The sequence below is a fragment of the Eurosta solidaginis genome, unplaced genomic scaffold (assembly GCF_040869045.1).
Source record: "Eurosta solidaginis isolate ZX-2024a unplaced genomic scaffold, ASM4086904v1 ctg00001140.1, whole genome shotgun sequence".
Taxonomy (NCBI): Eukaryota; Metazoa; Arthropoda; class Insecta; order Diptera; family Tephritidae; genus Eurosta; species Eurosta solidaginis.
The window spans coordinates 19,737-41,589 of record NW_027136962.1 but is presented as its reverse complement, the minus strand read 5'-3'; the positions used below and the strand labels follow the sequence as shown (position 1 = coordinate 41,589).

The window sequence follows — 21,853 nt, the reverse complement described above, 5'->3', positions numbered from 1 at the left end:
ACAGCTGAACTCTGGAAACGTAAATCAGTTTTAAAATCTTGAGCAATTTCACGCACCAAACGTTGGAATGGCAATTTACGAATCAACAGTTCGGTACTCTTCTGATAACGACGAATTTCACGCAAAGCGACTGTACCTGGGCGATAACGATGTGGCTTCTTCACTCCACCAGTTGCCGGCGCACTTTTGCGAGCAGCTTTAGTGGCCAATTGTTTACGTGGCGCTTTACCACCAGTCGATTTACGGGCTGTTTGCTTTGTACGAGCCATTTCTCACTTTTATTTTTCACAATTCAAAATAAACACTGATCACTGAACACTTCACTTAATAAACCTAATTTTTATAAATGTGGAAATACATGTAATAAAATACACAAAAACGTTTCATTTGTCCATTTTTTTAGGGTTGCAATATTGTGCGAGTTAAAATGAGATAGAAATATTTATGCCACATAATGGTAGCTCACTCAATGTTGTGGATTTTTGTATAAATAGCAGCTACGTTCGGTAACCAAGCTATTAGTTGTGAAGTGAAGTGATCAAGTGAAGTGTTCTTGTGAAAGCTAAAAAAAGTGCTAAATAGAAAAAATGACTGGTCGTGGCAAAGGTGGAAAAGGATTAGGTAAAGGTGGCGCCAAACGTCATCGCAAAGTTTTACGTGATAACATCCAAGGTATCACAAAGCCAGCTATTCGACGTTTAGCACGTCGTGGTGGCGTAAAACGTATATCTGGTTTAATATATGAAGAAACTCGTGGTGTTTTAAAAGTATTTTTGGAAAATGTTATCCGTGATGCAGTCACTTATACTGAACATGCTAAAAGGAAAACAGTTACGGCTATGGATGTTGTATATGCATTGAAGAGGCAGGGTCGTACATTGTATGGTTTCGGCGGTTAAATTCATTTTTACGGACATATTAACACAAAATAAATATACATTCAAACAAACGGTCCTTTTCAGGACCACAATATTTTTTAACAAAGATTTCAAAATTTCTCTAATACAATACATAACAGAAAGATATGTTATTAAGATGTACATGCATATGTAGTATGTATGAATGTTCGTTTAAACTAAGTAGCATACGTATGTATGCATAATGAAAACTCATGCAAATGAATATACCCCGACACAAGCCAAGCGATATAAATATGTCTATAATAGCAGGCTTATTTTCAAAAATGGCATAAGTTCATTTTTGTAAAAAAATAAACTTAATCTGATTTTAGTAGCAAGAGTATCTGAATACACTAAACTATAAAGTATATAACAAAATTTACTTAAATCGACTTATATCATTTAAAAAAAAAAAGGACAAATTCACAGCTGCGAGTATACACATTAAAATAGCCATACTTATACCAATTTAGGCAAACAAATTTTGCCAACGACCATACCACGCTGAATACATCGGTTCTCGTCCGATCACCGAAATTAAGCAGCGTCGGGCGCGGTTAGTACTTAGATGGGGGACCGCTTGGGAACACCGCGTGTTGTTGGCATATCCAACTTTTTCTTTTATTTTATGTATATATATGTACATAAATATTTTTTTTATTAAATTGCATTTAATTGAATAAATACTTGGAATACAATTTAATATTTCTATAGATTCAATGGAAAAATTTCATACGCGCGCATACATTTACGTGCATAATAATATTAGTTATAATTTTTTACCATATCAATTATTGATTTAAAGCTTATAAGCATTCATCATATAAATACAAAATGAATCTGCATAGTACAAATTCATACTCATCCACCTATTATAGTACTTAAAATGGACGCTGATGTCCGATTATGTTCAGATATGTATATTATAATCATATTGATAATTAATAAGCATTCAATGAGAATTTTTTTTATTTTTTTTTTTGAATGTCATGAAATTTCATTTAATTATACATATAAGTTGTAGACGTCCAATATCAATAATCAATTCAGACTAAAATTCCAAACTTTAGATGCCTTTAAGTGAAGCCATATAGGGTTACTCTAGTGTTGCAATAGAAATATTTAAAAAATTTTTTAAAATAAAATAATGTTGTTAAAACTCAACGAAGATAAGTTTTTTGATTTCTAATTTAACATATTTTATATATCCGAATTAAAATTTTGATTAGTACAAATATATTTTAAGAAATTTCACTTAATTGAGAAAAAATTCGATTTTATCAGTGCAAACTTTTGATTAAAATGCCTGACACTCCGAAAATATGAAATTCATCAATTTAAATGAATTCGTATATCAAACTAACACATTTCAGTTATCTATTTTTACATGAATATTTGCAATAACTTTAATATGTGAATTTTAATTAATTTATTAAGATGAAAAGTTTATCAAATGTAAATGGTACGTAGCACTGAAATGAAAACATTTGTCATCCATCTTTTCGCTGCGCTTCTCAAATTTTAAACAGAGTATCGCATTCTATGCGCTTGTATAAAAAAGTATAAATAGTGAGTTTGTGCTTTGTGTGCTTAAATTGATAAATATTTTCAAGTGTTAATAAAAGTTTAAATAAAATAATTAAGTGAAAATGTCTGACACAATCGCTGTTGCAAATGTTAGCTCACCAGTAGCTGCTTCTGCTGCTGTTGCTGAGAAGAAAGTTGCTGCTAAAAAAGCAACTAAACCCAAAAAACCATCGGTTGCTCCCACTCATCCACCAACTCAACAAATGGTAGATGCATCGATTAAGAATTTGAAGGAACGTGGTGGCTCATCACTTTTGGCAATTAAGAAATATATTAGTGCAACATATAAATGTGACGCCCAAAAATTGGCACCATTTATTAAGCGCTATTTGAAATCGGCTGTTACTAGTGGAAAATTGATTCAAACCAAAGGAAAGGGGGCATCTGGTTCATTTAAATTATCAGCTGCAGCCACTAAATCAGGTGATGGTAAGTCAAAATCGGTTGATAAATCAAAAGCCAAAAAAGATAGTGCAACATTAAAGAAAAAATCGTCGAGTGGTGTTAAAAAGGCAAGTGGTGAGAAAAAAGTGAAAAAAGCTGTTGCCACTAAGAAAACCGCCGAAAAAAAGAAAAGTGAGAAATCTAAGGCTAAAGACGCAAAAAAGACTGGCGCCGTTAAAGCCAAGCCAACCAAGTCGAAATCTGCCACCGCTAAGTCAAAGGCAACAAAAGCAAAAGCAACTGCTACCAAACCAAAAAAAGCTGCGACTAAAAAGCCAGCTGCAAAAAAGGCATCAGCTAAAAAATAAATATGCTGCGTTTTTTGTGATAATTTACAAGGACACAACATTCATTAAATGTTGAATTATCAATAAGCCCTTTTCAGGGCTACAAAATATACAAACAAAAAGATCAAAAATGTACGCAATACGTCTGACTACAGCGTTGCTTCGCCATAATAATTAACCGCTCTAGTGTCTGACACTGTAAGTCAGCCCTACCATGCTGACCAATTTTAAAATTGATGTTTCAATTGCAAAACAAAATTAAAAATTTTCATCGACTTAGAAAAATTCATATCTCTTTGTTAATTTATATTTTGTGGCCCTGAAAAGCGCCTTTTTGTTAATATTTTTTGATGTTTCAATTGCAAAACAAAATTAAAAATTTTCATCGACTTAGAAAAATTCATATCTCTTTGTTAATTTATATTTTGTGGCCCTGAAAAGGGCCTTTTTGTTAACATTTTTCACTTTTATACATATTTTCCTCAGTCGCACAAATTACTTGGAGCTTGTGTATTTGGTAACAGCCTTAGTACCCTCACTCACGGCATGCTTAGCCAATTCACCAGGCAACAATAGGCGTACGGCAGTTTGAATTTCGCGACTAGTAATTGTTGAACGTTTAAAAAAAGTGCTAAATAGAAAAAATGACTGGTCGTGGCAAAGGTGGAAAAGGATTAGGTAAAGGTGGCGCCAAACGTCATCGCAAAGTTTTACGTGATAACATCCAAGGTATCACAAAGCCAGCTATTCGACGTTTAGCACGTCGTGGTGGCGTAAAACGTATATCTGGTTTAATATATGAAGAAACTCGTGGTGTTTTAAAAGTATTTTTGGAAAATGTTATCCGTGATGCAGTCACTTATACTGAACATGCTAAAAGGAAAACAGTTACGGCTATGGATGTTGTATATGCATTGAAGAGGCAGGGTCGTACATTGTATGGTTTCGGCGGTTAAATTCATTTTTACGGACATATTAACACAAAATAAATATACATTCAAACAAACGGTCCTTTTCAGGACCACAATATTTTTTAACAAAGATTTCAAAATTTCTCTAATACAATACATAACAGAAAGATATGTTATTAAGATGTACATGCATATGTAGTATGTATGAATGTTCGTTTAAACTAAGTAGCATACGTATGTATGCATAATGAAAACTCATGCAAATGAATATACCCCGACACAAGCCAAGCGATATAAATATGTCTATAATAGCAGGCTTATTTTCAAAAATGGCATAAGTTCATTTTTGTAAAAAAATAAACTTAATCTGATTTTAGTAGCAAGAGTATCTGAATACACTAAACTATAAAGTATATAACAAAATTTACTTAAATCGACTTATATCATTTAAAAAAAAAAAGGACAAATTCACAGCTGCGAGTATACACATTAAAATAGCCATACTTATACCAATTTAGGCAAACAAATTTTGCCAACGACCATACCACGCTGAATACATCGGTTCTCGTCCGATCACCGAAATTAAGCAGCGTCGGGCGCGGTTAGTACTTAGATGGGGGACCGCTTGGGAACACCGCGTGTTGTTGGCATATCCAACTTTTTCTTTTATTTTATGTATATATATGTACATAAATATTTTTTTTATTAAATTGCATTTAATTGAATAAATACTTGGAATACAATTTAATATTTCTATAGATTCAATGGAAAAATTTCATACGCGCGCATACATTTACGTGCATAATAATATTAGTTATAATTTTTTACCATATCAATTATTGATTTAAAGCTTATAAGCATTCATCATATAAATACAAAATGAATCTGCATAGTACAAATTCATACTCATCCACCTATTATAGTACTTAAAATGGACGCTGATGTCCGATTATGTTCAGATATGTATATTATAATCATATTGATAATTAATAAGCATTCAATGAGAATTTTTTTTATTTTTTTTTTTGAATGTCATGAAATTTCATTTAATTATACATATAAGTTGTAGACGTCCAATATCAATAATCAATTCAGACTAAAATTCCAAACTTTAGATGCCTTTAAGTGAAGCCATATAGGGTTACTCTAGTGTTGCAATAGAAATATTTAAAAAATTTTTTAAAATAAAATAATGTTGTTAAAACTCAACGAAGATAAGTTTTTTGATTTCTAATTTAACATATTTTATATATCCGAATTAAAATTTTGATTAGTACAAATATATTTTAAGAAATTTCACTTAATTGAGAAAAAATTCGATTTTATCAGTGCAAACTTTTGATTAAAATGCCTGACACTCCGAAAATATGAAATTCATCAATTTAAATGAATTCGTATATCAAACTAACACATTTCAGTTATCTATTTTTACATGAATATTTGCAATAACTTTAATATGTGAATTTTAATTAATTTATTAAGATGAAAAGTTTATCAAATGTAAATGGTACGTAGCACTGAAATGAAAACATTTGTCATCCATCTTTTCGCTGCGCTTCTCAAATTTTAAACAGAGTATCGCATTCTATGCGCTTGTATAAAAAAGTATAAATAGTGAGTTTGTGCTTTGTGTGCTTAAATTGATAAATATTTTCAAGTGTTAATAAAAGTTTAAATAAAATAATTAAGTGAAAATGTCTGACACAATCGCTGTTGCAAATGTTAGCTCACCAGTAGCTGCTTCTGCTGCTGTTGCTGAGAAGAAAGTTGCTGCTAAAAAAGCAACTAAACCCAAAAAACCATCGGTTGCTCCCACTCATCCACCAACTCAACAAATGGTAGATGCATCGATTAAGAATTTGAAGGAACGTGGTGGCTCATCACTTTTGGCAATTAAGAAATATATTAGTGCAACATATAAATGTGACGCCCAAAAATTGGCACCATTTATTAAGCGCTATTTGAAATCGGCTGTTACTAGTGGAAAATTGATTCAAACCAAAGGAAAGGGGGCATCTGGTTCATTTAAATTATCAGCTGCAGCCACTAAATCAGGTGATGGTAAGTCAAAATCGGTTGATAAATCAAAAGCCAAAAAAGATAGTGCAACATTAAAGAAAAAATCGTCGAGTGGTGTTAAAAAGGCAAGTGGTGAGAAAAAAGTGAAAAAAGCTGTTGCCACTAAGAAAACCGCCGAAAAAAAGAAAAGTGAGAAATCTAAGGCTAAAGACGCAAAAAAGACTGGCGCCGTTAAAGCCAAGCCAACCAAGTCGAAATCTGCCACCGCTAAGTCAAAGGCAACAAAAGCAAAAGCAACTGCTACCAAACCAAAAAAAGCTGCGACTAAAAAGCCAGCTGCAAAAAAGGCATCAGCTAAAAAATAAATATGCTGCGTTTTTTGTGATAATTTACAAGGACACAACATTCATTAAATGTTGAATTATCAATAAGCCCTTTTCAGGGCTACAAAATATACAAACAAAAAGATCAAAAATGTACGCAATACGTCTGACTACAGCGTTGCTTCGCCATAATAATTAACCGCTCTAGTGTCTGACACTGTAAGTCAGCCCTACCATGCTGACCAATTTTAAAATTGATGTGTCAATTGCAAAACAAAATTAAAAATTTTCATCGACTTAGAAAAATTCATATCTCTTTGTTAATTTATATTTTGTGGCCCTGAAAAGCGCCTTTTTGTTAATATTTTTTGATGTTTCAATTGCAAAACAAAATTAAAAATTTTCATCGACTTAGAAAAATTCATATCTCTTTGTTAATTTATATTTTGTGGCCCTGAAAAGGGCCTTTTTGTTAACATTTTTCACTTTTATACATATTTTCCTCAGTCGCACAAATTACTTGGAGCTTGTGTATTTGGTAACAGCCTTAGTACCCTCACTCACGGCATGCTTAGCCAATTCACCAGGCAACAATAGGCGTACGGCAGTTTGAATTTCGCGACTAGTAATTGTTGAACGTTTATTGTAATGAGCTAAACGTGATGCTTCAGCAGCAATACGTTCAAAAATGTCATTAACAAAACTGTTCATGATACTCATTGCTTTCGACGATATACCAGTATCAGGATGTACTTGTTTCAACACTTTATAAATGTAGATGGCATAACTTTCCTTCCTCTTACGCTTCTTCTTCTTGTCGTTTTTAGTAATATTCTTCTGAGCCTTACCGGCCTTCTTAGCTGCTTTACCACTAGTTTTAGGAGGCATATTTAATTTTCACAAAATCACTTCACTATCACTCACACTTTTTAATAATTTTCTGTCAAAATGCGCACCTTTAAGTGTATTTTTTCCGACAAACCATTCAACCTGTTCGTAACGATTCGCTAAATATTGCCGGCATTAATTTGAAAACATGCGATTGGGGTTGCTCAATGTACAAACGAAAAAGTATATAAGCGCAGCACAAATTGCGTTTAGGAAATAAAGTGCCCAAGCTATTCAGCTAGTGTGTGTATTTGTGAAAAAGTGTATTAAGTGAAATATATAACAACAATGTCTGGCCGTGGTAAAGGTGGTAAAGTAAAGGGAAAGGCAAAGTCACGTTCAAACCGTGCTGGTCTTCAATTCCCTGTCGGTCGTATTCATCGCTTGTTACGTAAAGGCAATTATGCTGAACGTGTTGGTGCCGGTGCTCCAGTATATTTAGCTGCTGTTATGGAATATTTGGCAGCTGAAGTTCTTGAATTGGCTGGTAATGCTGCACGTGATAATAAAAAAACTAGAATTATTCCACGTCATTTACAATTGGCTATTCGTAACGATGAAGAATTGAATAAACTATTGTCTGGAGTTACCATAGCTCAAGGTGGTGTTTTACCAAATATTCAAGCTGTACTTTTACCAAAGAAGACCGAAAAGAAAGCATAAGTGATGTAATCGCCGATTTACATATATTCTTAGACGCCAAATTTAAAACCGTCCTTTTCAGGACGACAAAATATATATACAAAGAGATTAATTATATTGTCATATATATGTATTTATCTATTTTAAAACCTATTAAAACACTTTTTGAAAGAAAAATTTAAAAGGTCATAAGTACACTTTTGGAAAATTTATTTTTTTAACGAAATCTGCGTTAACAACTACTTCAATTAATAAAATAGTGTTTGAAAATATTCATAAAAAAGTTGACTTACATCATTTTCCAGAAGAAAAAAAACTGAGCAACATTAAAAAAGTACAGCATGCAAGCTACTACATATTGTATGTATATATGTACATATGTATGTTTGTATGAGCATCTCGACAAAGGCGCAAAAAGTTGTGGCGTGTATTCATACGTACCAAAGGTACAAACACACAACCGTGCATACATATTAATGTATGTGTTTAGCAAATAAATGTGTATATACTCGTGAGTAGGTATACACACCATATTAAGGGTAAAACTACAGCTGCTACTATCAAAATACGAATTTTCATTAACAGTTGCTTCAGTTATTTTTGATCTTTTTTGTTTAAAAAAATTTGTGGTCCTGAAAAGGACCGTTTATAATATTTATTAAAATATGGAATTAAGCACGTTCACCACGTATACGTCTAGCCAATTGAATATCTTTTGGCATAATTGTGACACGTTTTGCATGAATGGCACACAAATTTGTATCTTCGAACAAACCAACTAAATATGCTTCACTTGCTTCTTGTAATGCCATAACAGCTGAACTCTGGAAACGTAAATCAGTTTTAAAATCTTGAGCAATTTCACGCACCAAACGTTGGAATGGCAATTTACGAATCAACAGTTCGGTACTCTTCTGATAACGACGAATTTCACGCAAAGCGACTGTACCTGGGCGATAACGATGTGGCTTCTTCACTCCACCAGTTGCCGGCGCACTTTTGCGAGCAGCTTTAGTGGCCAATTGTTTACGTGGCGCTTTACCACCAGTCGATTTACGGGCTGTTTGCTTTGTACGAGCCATTTCTCACTTTTATTTTTCACAATTCAAAATATACACTGATCACTGAACACTTCACTTAATAAACCTAATTTTTATAAATGTGGAAATACATATAATAAAATACACAAAAACGTTTCATTTGTCCATTTTTTTAGGGTTGCAATATTGTGCGAGTTAAAATGAGATAGAAATATTTATGCCACATAATGGTAGCTCACTCAATGTTGTGGATTTTTGTATAAATAGCAGCTACGTTCGGTAACCAAGCTATTAGTTGTGAAGTGAAGTGATCAAGTGAAGTGTTCTTGTGAAAGCTAAAAAAAGTGCTAAATAGAAAAAATGACTGGTCGTGGCAAAGGTGGAAAAGGATTAGGTAAAGGTGGCGCCAAACGTCATCGCAAAGTTTTACGTGATAACATCCAAGGTATCACAAAGCCAGCTATTCGACGTTTAGCACGTCGTGGTGGCGTAAAACGTATATCTGGTTTAATATATGAAGAAACTCGTGGTGTTTTAAAAGTATTTTTGGAAAATGTTATCCGTGATGCAGTCACTTATACTGAACATGCTAAAAGGAAAACAGTTACGGCTATGGATGTTGTATATGCATTGAAGAGGCAGGGTCGTACATTGTATGGTTTCGGCGGTTAAATTCATTTTTACGGACATATTAACACAAAATAAATATACATTCAAACAAACGGTCCTTTTCAGGACCACAATATTTTTTAACAAAGATTTCAAAATTTCTCTAATACAATACATAACAGAAAGATATGTTATTAAGATGTACATGCATATGTAGTATGTATGAATGTTCGTTTAAACTAAGTAGCATACGTATGTATGCATAATGAAAACTCATGCAAATGAATATACCCCGACACAAGCCAAGCGATATAAATATGTCTATAATAGCAGGCTTATTTTCAAAAATGGCATAAGTTCATTTTTGTAAAAAAATAAACTTAATCTGATTTTAGTAGCAAGAGTATCTGAATACACTAAACTATAAAGTATATAACAAAATTTACTTAAATCGACTTATATCATTTAAAAAAAAAAAGGACAAATTCACAGCTGCGAGTATACACATTAAAATAGCCATACTTATACCAATTTAGGCAAACAAATTTTGCCAACGACCATACCACGCTGAATACATCGGTTCTCGTCCGATCACCGAAATTAAGCAGCGTCGGGCGCGGTTAGTACTTAGATGGGGGACCGCTTGGGAACACCGCGTGTTGTTGGCATATCCAACTTTTTCTTTTATTTTATGTATATATATGTACATAAATATTTTTTTTATTAAATTGCATTTAATTGAATAAATACTTGGAATACAATTTAATATTTCTATAGATTCAATGGAAAAATTTCATACGCGCGCATACATTTACGTGCATAATAATATTAGTTATAATTTTTTACCATATCAATTATTGATTTAAAGCTTATAAGCATTCATCATATAAATACAAAATGAATCTGCATAGTACAAATTCATACTCATCCACCTATTATAGTACTTAAAATGGACGCTGATGTCCGATTATGTTCAGATATGTATATTATAATCATATTGATAATTAATAAGCATTCAATGAGAATTTTTTTTATTTTTTTTTTTGAATGTCATGAAATTTCATTTAATTATACATATAAGTTGTAGACGTCCAATATCAATAATCAATTCAGACTAAAATTCCAAACTTTAGATGCCTTTAAGTGAAGCCATATAGGGTTACTCTAGTGTTGCAATAGAAATATTTAAAAAATTTTTTAAAATAAAATAATGTTGTTAAAACTCAACGAAGATAAGTTTTTTGATTTCTAATTTAACATATTTTATATATCCGAATTAAAATTTTGATTAGTACAAATATATTTTAAGAAATTTCACTTAATTGAGAAAAAATTCGATTTTATCAGTGCAAACTTTTGATTAAAATGCCTGACACTCCGAAAATATGAAATTCATCAATTTAAATGAATTCGTATATCAAACTAACACATTTCAGTTATCTATTTTTACATGAATATTTGCAATAACTTTAATATGTGAATTTTAATTAATTTATTAAGATGAAAAGTTTATCAAATGTAAATGGTACGTAGCACTGAAATGAAAACATTTGTCATCCATCTTTTCGCTGCGCTTCTCAAATTTTAAACAGAGTATCGCATTCTATGCGCTTGTATAAAAAAGTATAAATAGTGAGTTTGTGCTTTGTGTGCTTAAATTGATAAATATTTTCAAGTGTTAATAAAAGTTTAAATAAAATAATTAAGTGAAAATGTCTGACACAATCGCTGTTGCAAATGTTAGCTCACCAGTAGCTGCTTCTGCTGCTGTTGCTGAGAAGAAAGTTGCTGCTAAAAAAGCAACTAAACCCAAAAAACCATCGGTTGCTCCCACTCATCCACCAACTCAACAAATGGTAGATGCATCGATTAAGAATTTGAAGGAACGTGGTGGCTCATCACTTTTGGCAATTAAGAAATATATTAGTGCAACATATAAATGTGACGCCCAAAAATTGGCACCATTTATTAAGCGCTATTTGAAATCGGCTGTTACTAGTGGAAAATTGATTCAAACCAAAGGAAAGGGGGCATCTGGTTCATTTAAATTATCAGCTGCAGCCACTAAATCAGGTGATGGTAAGTCAAAATCGGTTGATAAATCAAAAGCCAAAAAAGATAGTGCAACATTAAAGAAAAAATCGTCGAGTGGTGTTAAAAAGGCAAGTGGTGAGAAAAAAGTGAAAAAAGCTGTTGCCACTAAGAAAACCGCCGAAAAAAAGAAAAGTGAGAAATCTAAGGCTAAAGACGCAAAAAAGACTGGCGCCGTTAAAGCCAAGCCAACCAAGTCGAAATCTGCCACCGCTAAGTCAAAGGCAACAAAAGCAAAAGCAACTGCTACCAAACCAAAAAAAGCTGCGACTAAAAAGCCAGCTGCAAAAAAGGCATCAGCTAAAAAATAAATATGCTGCGTTTTTTGTGATAATTTACAAGGACACAACATTCATTAAATGTTGAATTATCAATAAGCCCTTTTCAGGGCTACAAAATATACAAACAAAAAGATCAAAAATGTACGCAATACGTCTGACTACAGCGTTGCTTCGCCATAATAATTAACCGCTCTAGTGTCTGACACTGTAAGTCAGCCCTACCATGCTGACCAATTTTAAAATTGATGTTTCAATTGCAAAACAAAATTAAAAATTTTCATCGACTTAGAAAAATTCATATCTCTTTGTTAATTTATATTTTGTGGCCCTGAAAAGCGCCTTTTTGTTAATATTTTTTGATGTTTCAATTGCAAAACAAAATTAAAAATTTTCATCGACTTAGAAAAATTCATATCTCTTTGTTAATTTATATTTTGTGGCCCTGAAAAGGGCCTTTTTGTTAACATTTTTCACTTTTATACATATTTTCCTCAGTCGCACAAATTACTTGGAGCTTGTGTATTTGGTAACAGCCTTAGTACCCTCACTCACGGCATGCTTAGCCAATTCACCAGGCAACAATAGGCGTACGGCAGTTTGAATTTCGCGACTAGTAATTGTTGAACGTTTAAAAAAAGTGCTAAATAGAAAAAATGACTGGTCGTGGCAAAGGTGGAAAAGGATTAGGTAAAGGTGGCGCCAAACGTCATCGCAAAGTTTTACGTGATAACATCCAAGGTATCACAAAGCCAGCTATTCGACGTTTAGCACGTCGTGGTGGCGTAAAACGTATATCTGGTTTAATATATGAAGAAACTCGTGGTGTTTTAAAAGTATTTTTGGAAAATGTTATCCGTGATGCAGTCACTTATACTGAACATGCTAAAAGGAAAACAGTTACGGCTATGGATGTTGTATATGCATTGAAGAGGCAGGGTCGTACATTGTATGGTTTCGGCGGTTAAATTCATTTTTACGGACATATTAACACAAAATAAATATACATTCAAACAAACGGTCCTTTTCAGGACCACAATATTTTTTAACAAAGATTTCAAAATTTCTCTAATACAATACATAACAGAAAGATATGTTATTAAGATGTACATGCATATGTAGTATGTATGAATGTTCGTTTAAACTAAGTAGCATACGTATGTATGCATAATGAAAACTCATGCAAATGAATATACCCCGACACAAGCCAAGCGATATAAATATGTCTATAATAGCAGGCTTATTTTCAAAAATGGCATAAGTTCATTTTTGTAAAAAAATAAACTTAATCTGATTTTAGTAGCAAGAGTATCTGAATACACTAAACTATAAAGTATATAACAAAATTTACTTAAATCGACTTATATCATTTAAAAAAAAAAAGGACAAATTCACAGCTGCGAGTATACACATTAAAATAGCCATACTTATACCAATTTAGGCAAACAAATTTTGCCAACGACCATACCACGCTGAATACATCGGTTCTCGTCCGATCACCGAAATTAAGCAGCGTCGGGCGCGGTTAGTACTTAGATGGGGGACCGCTTGGGAACACCGCGTGTTGTTGGCATATCCAACTTTTTCTTTTATTTTATGTATATATATGTACATAAATATTTTTTTTATTAAATTGCATTTAATTGAATAAATACTTGGAATACAATTTAATATTTCTATAGATTCAATGGAAAAATTTCATACGCGCGCATACATTTACGTGCATAATAATATTAGTTATAATTTTTTACCATATCAATTATTGATTTAAAGCTTATAAGCATTCATCATATAAATACAAAATGAATCTGCATAGTACAAATTCATACTCATCCACCTATTATAGTACTTAAAATGGACGCTGATGTCCGATTATGTTCAGATATGTATATTATAATCATATTGATAATTAATAAGCATTCAATGAGAATTTTTTTTATTTTTTTTTTTGAATGTCATGAAATTTCATTTAATTATACATATAAGTTGTAGACGTCCAATATCAATAATCAATTCAGACTAAAATTCCAAACTTTAGATGCCTTTAAGTGAAGCCATATAGGGTTACTCTAGTGTTGCAATAGAAATATTTAAAAAATTTTTTAAAATAAAATAATGTTGTTAAAACTCAACGAAGATAAGTTTTTTGATTTCTAATTTAACATATTTTATATATCCGAATTAAAATTTTGATTAGTACAAATATATTTTAAGAAATTTCACTTAATTGAGAAAAAATTCGATTTTATCAGTGCAAACTTTTGATTAAAATGCCTGACACTCCGAAAATATGAAATTCATCAATTTAAATGAATTCGTATATCAAACTAACACATTTCAGTTATCTATTTTTACATGAATATTTGCAATAACTTTAATATGTGAATTTTAATTAATTTATTAAGATGAAAAGTTTATCAAATGTAAATGGTACGTAGCACTGAAATGAAAACATTTGTCATCCATCTTTTCGCTGCGCTTCTCAAATTTTAAACAGAGTATCGCATTCTATGCGCTTGTATAAAAAAGTATAAATAGTGAGTTTGTGCTTTGTGTGCTTAAATTGATAAATATTTTCAAGTGTTAATAAAAGTTTAAATAAAATAATTAAGTGAAAATGTCTGACACAATCGCTGTTGCAAATGTTAGCTCACCAGTAGCTGCTTCTGCTGCTGTTGCTGAGAAGAAAGTTGCTGCTAAAAAAGCAACTAAACCCAAAAAACCATCGGTTGCTCCCACTCATCCACCAACTCAACAAATGGTAGATGCATCGATTAAGAATTTGAAGGAACGTGGTGGCTCATCACTTTTGGCAATTAAGAAATATATTAGTGCAACATATAAATGTGACGCCCAAAAATTGGCACCATTTATTAAGCGCTATTTGAAATCGGCTGTTACTAGTGGAAAATTGATTCAAACCAAAGGAAAGGGGGCATCTGGTTCATTTAAATTATCAGCTGCAGCCACTAAATCAGGTGATGGTAAGTCAAAATCGGTTGATAAATCAAAAGCCAAAAAAGATAGTGCAACATTAAAGAAAAAATCGTCGAGTGGTGTTAAAAAGGCAAGTGGTGAGAAAAAAGTGAAAAAAGCTGTTGCCACTAAGAAAACCGCCGAAAAAAAGAAAAGTGAGAAATCTAAGGCTAAAGACGCAAAAAAGACTGGCGCCGTTAAAGCCAAGCCAACCAAGTCGAAATCTGCCACCGCTAAGTCAAAGGCAACAAAAGCAAAAGCAACTGCTACCAAACCAAAAAAGGCTGCGACTAAAAAGCCAGCTGCAAAAAAGGCATCAGCTAAAAAATAAATATGCTGCGTTTTTTGTGATAATTTACAAGGACACAACATTCATTAAATGTTGAATTATCAATAAGCCCTTTTCAGGGCTACAAAATATACAAACAAAAAGATCAAAAATGTACGCAATACGTCTGACTACAGCGTTGCTTCGCCATAATAATTAACCGCTCTAGTGTCTGACACTGTAAGTCAGCCCTACCATGCTGACCAATTTTAAAATTGATGTTTCAATTGCAAAACAAAATTAAAAATTTTCATCGACTTAGAAAAATTCATATCTCTTTGTTAATTTATATTTTGTGGCCCTGAAAAGCGCCTTTTTGTTAATATTTTTTGATGTTTCAATTGCAAAACAAAATTAAAAATTTTCATCGACTTAGAAAAATTCATATCTCTTTGTTAATTTATATTTTGTGGCCCTGAAAAGGGCCTTTTTGTTAACATTTTTCACTTTTATACATATTTTCCTCAGTCGCACAAATTACTTGGAGCTTGTGTATTTGGTAACAGCCTTAGTACCCTCACTCACGGCATGCTTAGCCAATTCACCAGGCAACAATAGGCGTACGGCAGTTTGAATTTCGCGACTAGTAATTGTTGAACGTTTAAAAAAAGTGCTAAATAGAAAAAATGACTGGTCGTGGCAAAGGTGGAAAAGGATTAGGTAAAGGTGGCGCCAAACGTCATCGCAAAGTTTTACGTGATAACATCCAAGGTATCACAAAGCCAGCTATTCGACGTTTAGCACGTCGTGGTGGCGTAAAACGTATATCTGGTTTAATATATGAAGAAACTCGTGGTGTTTTAAAAGTATTTTTGGAAAATGTTATCCGTGATGCAGTCACTTATACTGAACATGCTAAAAGGAAAACAGTTACGGCTATGGATGTTGTATATGCATTGAAGAGGCAGGGTCGTACATTGTATGGTTTCGGCGGTTAAATTCATTTTTACGGACATATTAACACAAAATAAATATACATTCAAACAAACGGTCCTTTTCAGGACCACAATATTTTTTAACAAAGATTTCAAAATTTCTCTAATACAATACATAACAGAAAGATATGTTATTAAGATGTACATGCATATGTAGTATGTATGAATGTTCGTTTAAACTAAGTAGCATACGTATGTATGCATAATGAAAACTCATGCAAATGAATATACCCCGACACAAGCCAAGCGATATAAATATGTCTATAATAGCAGGCTTATTTTCAAAAATGGCATAAGTTCATTTTTGTAAAAAAATAAACTTAATCTGATTTTAGTAGCAAGAGTATCTGAATACACTAAACTATAAAGTATATAACAAAATTTACTTAAATCGACTTATATCATTTAAAAAAAAAAAGGACAAATTCACAGCTGCGAGTATACACATTAAAATAGCCATACTTATACCAATTTAGGCAAACAAATTTTGCCAACGACCATACCACGCTGAATACATCGGTTCTCGTCCGATCACCGAAATTAAGCAGCGTCGGGCGCGGTTAGTACTTAGATGGGGGACCGCTTGGGAACACCGCGTGTTGTTGGCATATCCAACTTTTTCTTTTATTTTATGTATATATATGTACATAAATATTTTTTTTATTAAATTGCATTTAATTGAATAAATACTTGGAATACAATTTAATATTTCTATAGATTCAATGGAAAAATTTCATACGCGCGCATACATTTACGTGCATAATAATATTAGTTATAATTTTTTACCATATCAATTATTGATTTAAAGCTTATAAGCATTCATCATATAAATACAAAATGAATCTGCATAGTACAAATTCATACTCATCCACCTATTATAGTACTTAAAATGGACGCTGATGTCCGATTATGTTCAGATATGTATATTATAATCATATTGATAATTAATAAGCATTCAATGAGAATTTTTTTTATTTTTTTTTTTGAATGTCATGAAATTTCATTTAGTTATACATATAAGTTGTAGACGTCCAATATCAATAATCAATTCAGACTAAAATTCCAAACTTTAGATGCCTTTAAGTGAAGCCATATAGGGTTACTCTAGTGTTGCAATAGAAATATTTAAAAAATTTTTTAAAATAAAATAATGTTGTTAAAACTCAACGAAGATAAGTTTTTTGATTTCTAATTTAACATATTTTATATATCCGAATTAAAATTTTGATTAGTACAAATATATTTTAAGAAATTTCACTTAATTGAGAAAAAATTCGATTTTATCAGTGCAAACTTTTGATTAAAATGCCTGACACTCCGAAAATATGAAATTCATCAATTTAAATGAATTCGTATATCAAACTAACACATTTCAGTTATCTATTTTTACATGAATATTTGCAATAACTTTAATATGTGAATTTTAATTAATTTATTAAGATGAAAAGTTTATCAAATGTAAATGGTACGTAGCACTGAAATGAAAACATTTGTCATCCATCTTTTCGCTGCGCTTCTCAAATTTTAAACAGAGTATCGCATTCTATGCGCTTGTATAAAAAAGTATAAATAGTGAGTTTGTGCTTTGTGTGCTTAAATTGATAAATATTTTCAAGTGTTAATAAAAGTTTAAATAAAATAATTAAGTGAAAATGTCTGACACAATCGCTGTTGCAAATGTTAGCTCACCAGTAGCTGCTTCTGCTGCTGTTGCTGAGAAGAAAGTTGCTGCTAAAAAAGCAACTAAACCCAAAAAACCATCGGTTGCTCCCACTCATCCACCAACTCAACAAATGGTAGATGCATCGATTAAGAATTTGAAGGAACGTGGTGGCTCATCACTTTTGGCAATTAAGAAATATATTAGTGCAACATATAAATGTGACGCCCAAAAATTGGCACCATTTATTAAGCGCTATTTGAAATCGGCTGTTACTAGTGGAAAATTGATTCAAACCAAAGGAAAGGGGGCATCTGGTTCATTTAAATTATCAGCTGCAGCCACTAAATCAGGTGATGGTAAGTCAAAATCGGTTGATAAATCAAAAGCCAAAAAAGATAGTGCAACATTAAAGAAAAAATCGTCGAGTGGTGTTAAAAAGGCAAGTGGTGAGAAAAAAGTGAAAAAAGCTGTTGCCACTAAGAAAACCGCCGAAAAAAAGAAAAGTGAGAAATCTAAGGCTAAAGACGCAAAAAAGACTGGCGCCGTTAAAGCCAAGCCAACCAAGTCGAAATCTGCCACCGCTAAGTCAAAGGCAACAAAAGCAAAAGCAACTGCTACCAAACCAAAAAAGGCTGCGACTAAAAAGCCAGCTGCAAAAAAGGCATCAGCTAAAAAATAAATATGCTGCGTTTTTTGTGATAATTTACAAGGACACAACATTCATTAAATGTTGAATTATCAATAAGCCCTTTTCAGGGCTACAAAATATACAAACAAAAAGATCAAAAATGTACGCAATACGTCTGACTACAGCGTTGCTTCGCCATAATAATTAACCGCTCTAGTGTCTGACACTGTAAGTCAGCCCTACCATGCTGACCAATTTTAAAATTGATGTTTCAATTGCAAAACAAAATTAAAAATTTTCATCGACTTAGAAAAATTCATATCTCTTTGTTAATTTATATTTTGTGGCCCTGAAAAGCGCCTTTTTGTTAACATTTTTTGATGTTTCAATTGCAAAACAAAATTAAAAATTTTCATCGACTTAGAAAAATTCATATCTCTTTGTTAATTTATATTTTGTGGCCCTGAAAAGGGCCTTTTTGTTAACATTTTTCACTTCCTCAGTCGCACAAATTACTTGGAGCTTGTGTATTTGGTAACAGCCTTAGTACCCTCACTCACGGCATGCTTAGCCAATTCACCAGGCAACAATAGGCGTACGGCAGTTTGAATTTCGCGACTAGTAATTGTTGAACGTTTATTGTAATGAGCTAAACGTGATGCTTCAGCAGCAATACGTTCAAAAATGTCATTAACAAAACTGTTCATGATACTCATTGCTTTCGACGATATACCAGTATCAGGATGTACTTGTTTCAACACTTTATAAATGTAGATGGCATAACTTTCCTTCCTCTTACGCTTCTTCTTCTTGTCGTTTTTAGTAATATTCTTCTGAGCCTTACCGGCCTTCTTAGCTGCTTTACCACTAGTTTTAGGAGGCATATTTAATTTTCACAAAATCACTTCACTATCACTCACACTTTTTAATAATTTTCTAAGTGTCAAAATGCGCACCTTTAAGTGTATTTTTTCCGACAAACCATTCAACCTGTTCGTAACGATTCGCTAAATATTGCCGGCATTAATTTGAAAACATGCGATTGGGGTTGCTCAATGTACAAACGAAAAAGTATATAAGCGCAGCACAAATTGCGTTTAGGAAATAAAGTGCCCAAGCTATTCAGCTAGTGTGTGTATTTGTGAAAAAGTGTATTAAGTGAAATATATAACAACAATGTCTGGCCGTGGTAAAGGTGGTAAAGTAAAGGGAAAGGCAAAGTCACGTTCAAACCGTGCTGGTCTTCAATTCCCTGTCGGTCGTATTCATCGCTTGTTACGTAAAGGCAATTATGCTGAACGTGTTGGTGCCGGTGCTCCAGTATATTTAGCTGCTGTTATGGAATATTTGGCAGCTGAAGTTCTTGAATTGGCTGGTAATGCTGCACGTGATAATAAAAAAACTAGAATTATTCCACGTCATTTACAATTGGCTATTCGTAACGATGAAGAATTGAATAAACTATTGTCTGGAGTTACCATAGCTCAAGGTGGTGTTTTACCAAATATTCAAGCTGTACTTTTACCAAAGAAGACCGAAAAGAAAGCATAAGTGATGTAATCGCCGATTTACATATATTCTTAGACGCCAAATTTAAAACCGTCCTTTTCAGGACGACAAAATATATATACAAAGAGATTAATTATATTGTCATATATATGTATTTATCTATTTTAAAACCTATTAAAACACTTTTTGAAAGAAAAATTTAAAAGGTCATAAGTACACTTTTGGAAAATTTATTTTTTTAACGAAATCTGCGTTAACAACTACTTCAATTAATAAAATAGTGTTTGAAAATATTCATAAAAAAGTTGACTTACATCATTTTCCAGAAGAAAAAAAACTGAGCAACATTAAAAAAGTACAGCATGCAAGCTACTACATATTGTATGTATATATGTACATATGTATGTTTGTATGAGCATCTCGACAAAGGCGCAAAAAGTTGTGGCGTGTATTCATACGTACCAAAGGTACAAACACACAACCGTGCATACATATTAATGTATGTGTTTAGCAAATAAATGTGTATATACTCGTGAGTAGGTATACACACCATATTAAGGGTAAAACTACAGCTGCTACTATCAAAATACGAATTTTCATTAACAGTTGCTTCAGTTATTTTTGATCTTTTTTGTTTAAAAAAATTTGTGGTCCTGAAAAGGACCGTTTATAATATTTATTAAAATATGGAATTAAGCACGTTCACCACGTATACGTCTAGCCAATTGAATATCTTTTGGCATAATTGTGACACGTTTTGCATGAATGGCACACAAATTTGTATCTTCGAACAAACCAACTAAATATGCTTCACTTGCTTCTTGTAATGCCATAACAGCTGAACTCTGGAAACGTAAATCAGTTTTAAAATCTTGAGCAATTTCACGCACCAAACGTTGGAATGGCAATTTACGAATCAACAGTTCGGTACTCTTCTGATAACGACGAATTTCACGCAAAGCGACTGTACCTGGGCGATAACGATGTGGCTTCTTCACTCCACCAGTTGCCGGCGCACTTTTGCGAGCAGCTTTAGTGGCCAATTGTTTACGTGGCGCTTTACCACCAGTCGATTTACGGGCTGTTTGCTTTGTACGAGCCATTTCTCACTTTTATTTTTCACAATTCAAAATAAACACTGATCACTGAACACTTCACTTAATAAACCTAATTTTTATAAATGTGGAAATACATATAATAAAATACACAAAAACGTTTCATTTGTCCATTTTTTTAGGGTTGCAATATTGTGCGAGTTAAAATGAGATAGAAATATTTATGCCACATAATGGTAGCTCACTCAATGTTGTGGATTTTTGTATAAATAGCAGCTACGTTCGGTAACCAAGCTATTAGTTGTGAAGTGAAGTGATCAAGTGAAGTGTTCTTGTGAAAGCTAAAAAAAGTGCTAAATAGAAAAAATGACTGGTCGTGGCAAAGGTGGAAAAGGATTAGGTAAAGGTGGCGCCAAACGTCATCGCAAAGTTTTACGTGATAACATCCAAGGTATCACAAAGCCAGCTATTCGACGTTTAGCACGTCGTGGTGGCGTAAAACGTATATCTGGTTTAATATATGAAGAAACTCGTGGTGTTTTAAAAGTATTTTTGGAAAATGTTATCCGTGATGCAGTCACTTATACTGAACATGCTAAAAGGAAAACAGTTACGGCTATGGATGTTGTATATGCATTGAAGAGGCAGGGTCGTACATTGTATGGTTTCGGCGGTTAAATTCATTTTTACGGACATATTAACACAAAATAAATATACATTCAAACAAACGGTCCTTTTCAG

The 21,853-nt window shown here is 32.6% G+C and overlaps 5 non-coding genes across 5 annotated transcripts; all 5 read left to right on the top strand.

Moving 5' to 3' along the window:
* Positions 1 to 1,385: 1,385 nt before the first annotated feature.
* Positions 1,386 to 1,504, top strand: LOC137235909 (5S ribosomal RNA). The gene has a single exon (XR_010948111.1). It is a non-coding gene; the product is annotated as a 5S ribosomal RNA (ribosomal RNA).
* Positions 1,505 to 4,659: 3,155 nt separating this feature from the next.
* LOC137235898 (5S ribosomal RNA) lies at positions 4,660 to 4,778 on the top strand. The gene has a single exon (XR_010948100.1). It is a non-coding gene; the product is annotated as a 5S ribosomal RNA (ribosomal RNA).
* A 5,420-nt stretch (positions 4,779 to 10,198) lies between these two features.
* Positions 10,199 to 10,317, top strand: LOC137235886 (5S ribosomal RNA). Its single transcript, XR_010948089.1, has one exon. It is a non-coding gene; the product is annotated as a 5S ribosomal RNA (ribosomal RNA).
* Positions 10,318 to 13,472: 3,155 nt separating this feature from the next.
* LOC137235875 (5S ribosomal RNA) lies at positions 13,473 to 13,591 on the top strand. Its single transcript, XR_010948078.1, has one exon. It is a non-coding gene; the product is annotated as a 5S ribosomal RNA (ribosomal RNA).
* A 3,155-nt stretch (positions 13,592 to 16,746) lies between these two features.
* LOC137235960 (5S ribosomal RNA) lies at positions 16,747 to 16,865 on the top strand. The gene has a single exon (XR_010948162.1). It is a non-coding gene; the product is annotated as a 5S ribosomal RNA (ribosomal RNA).
* The last annotated feature ends 4,988 nt before the right edge of the window (positions 16,866 to 21,853 follow it).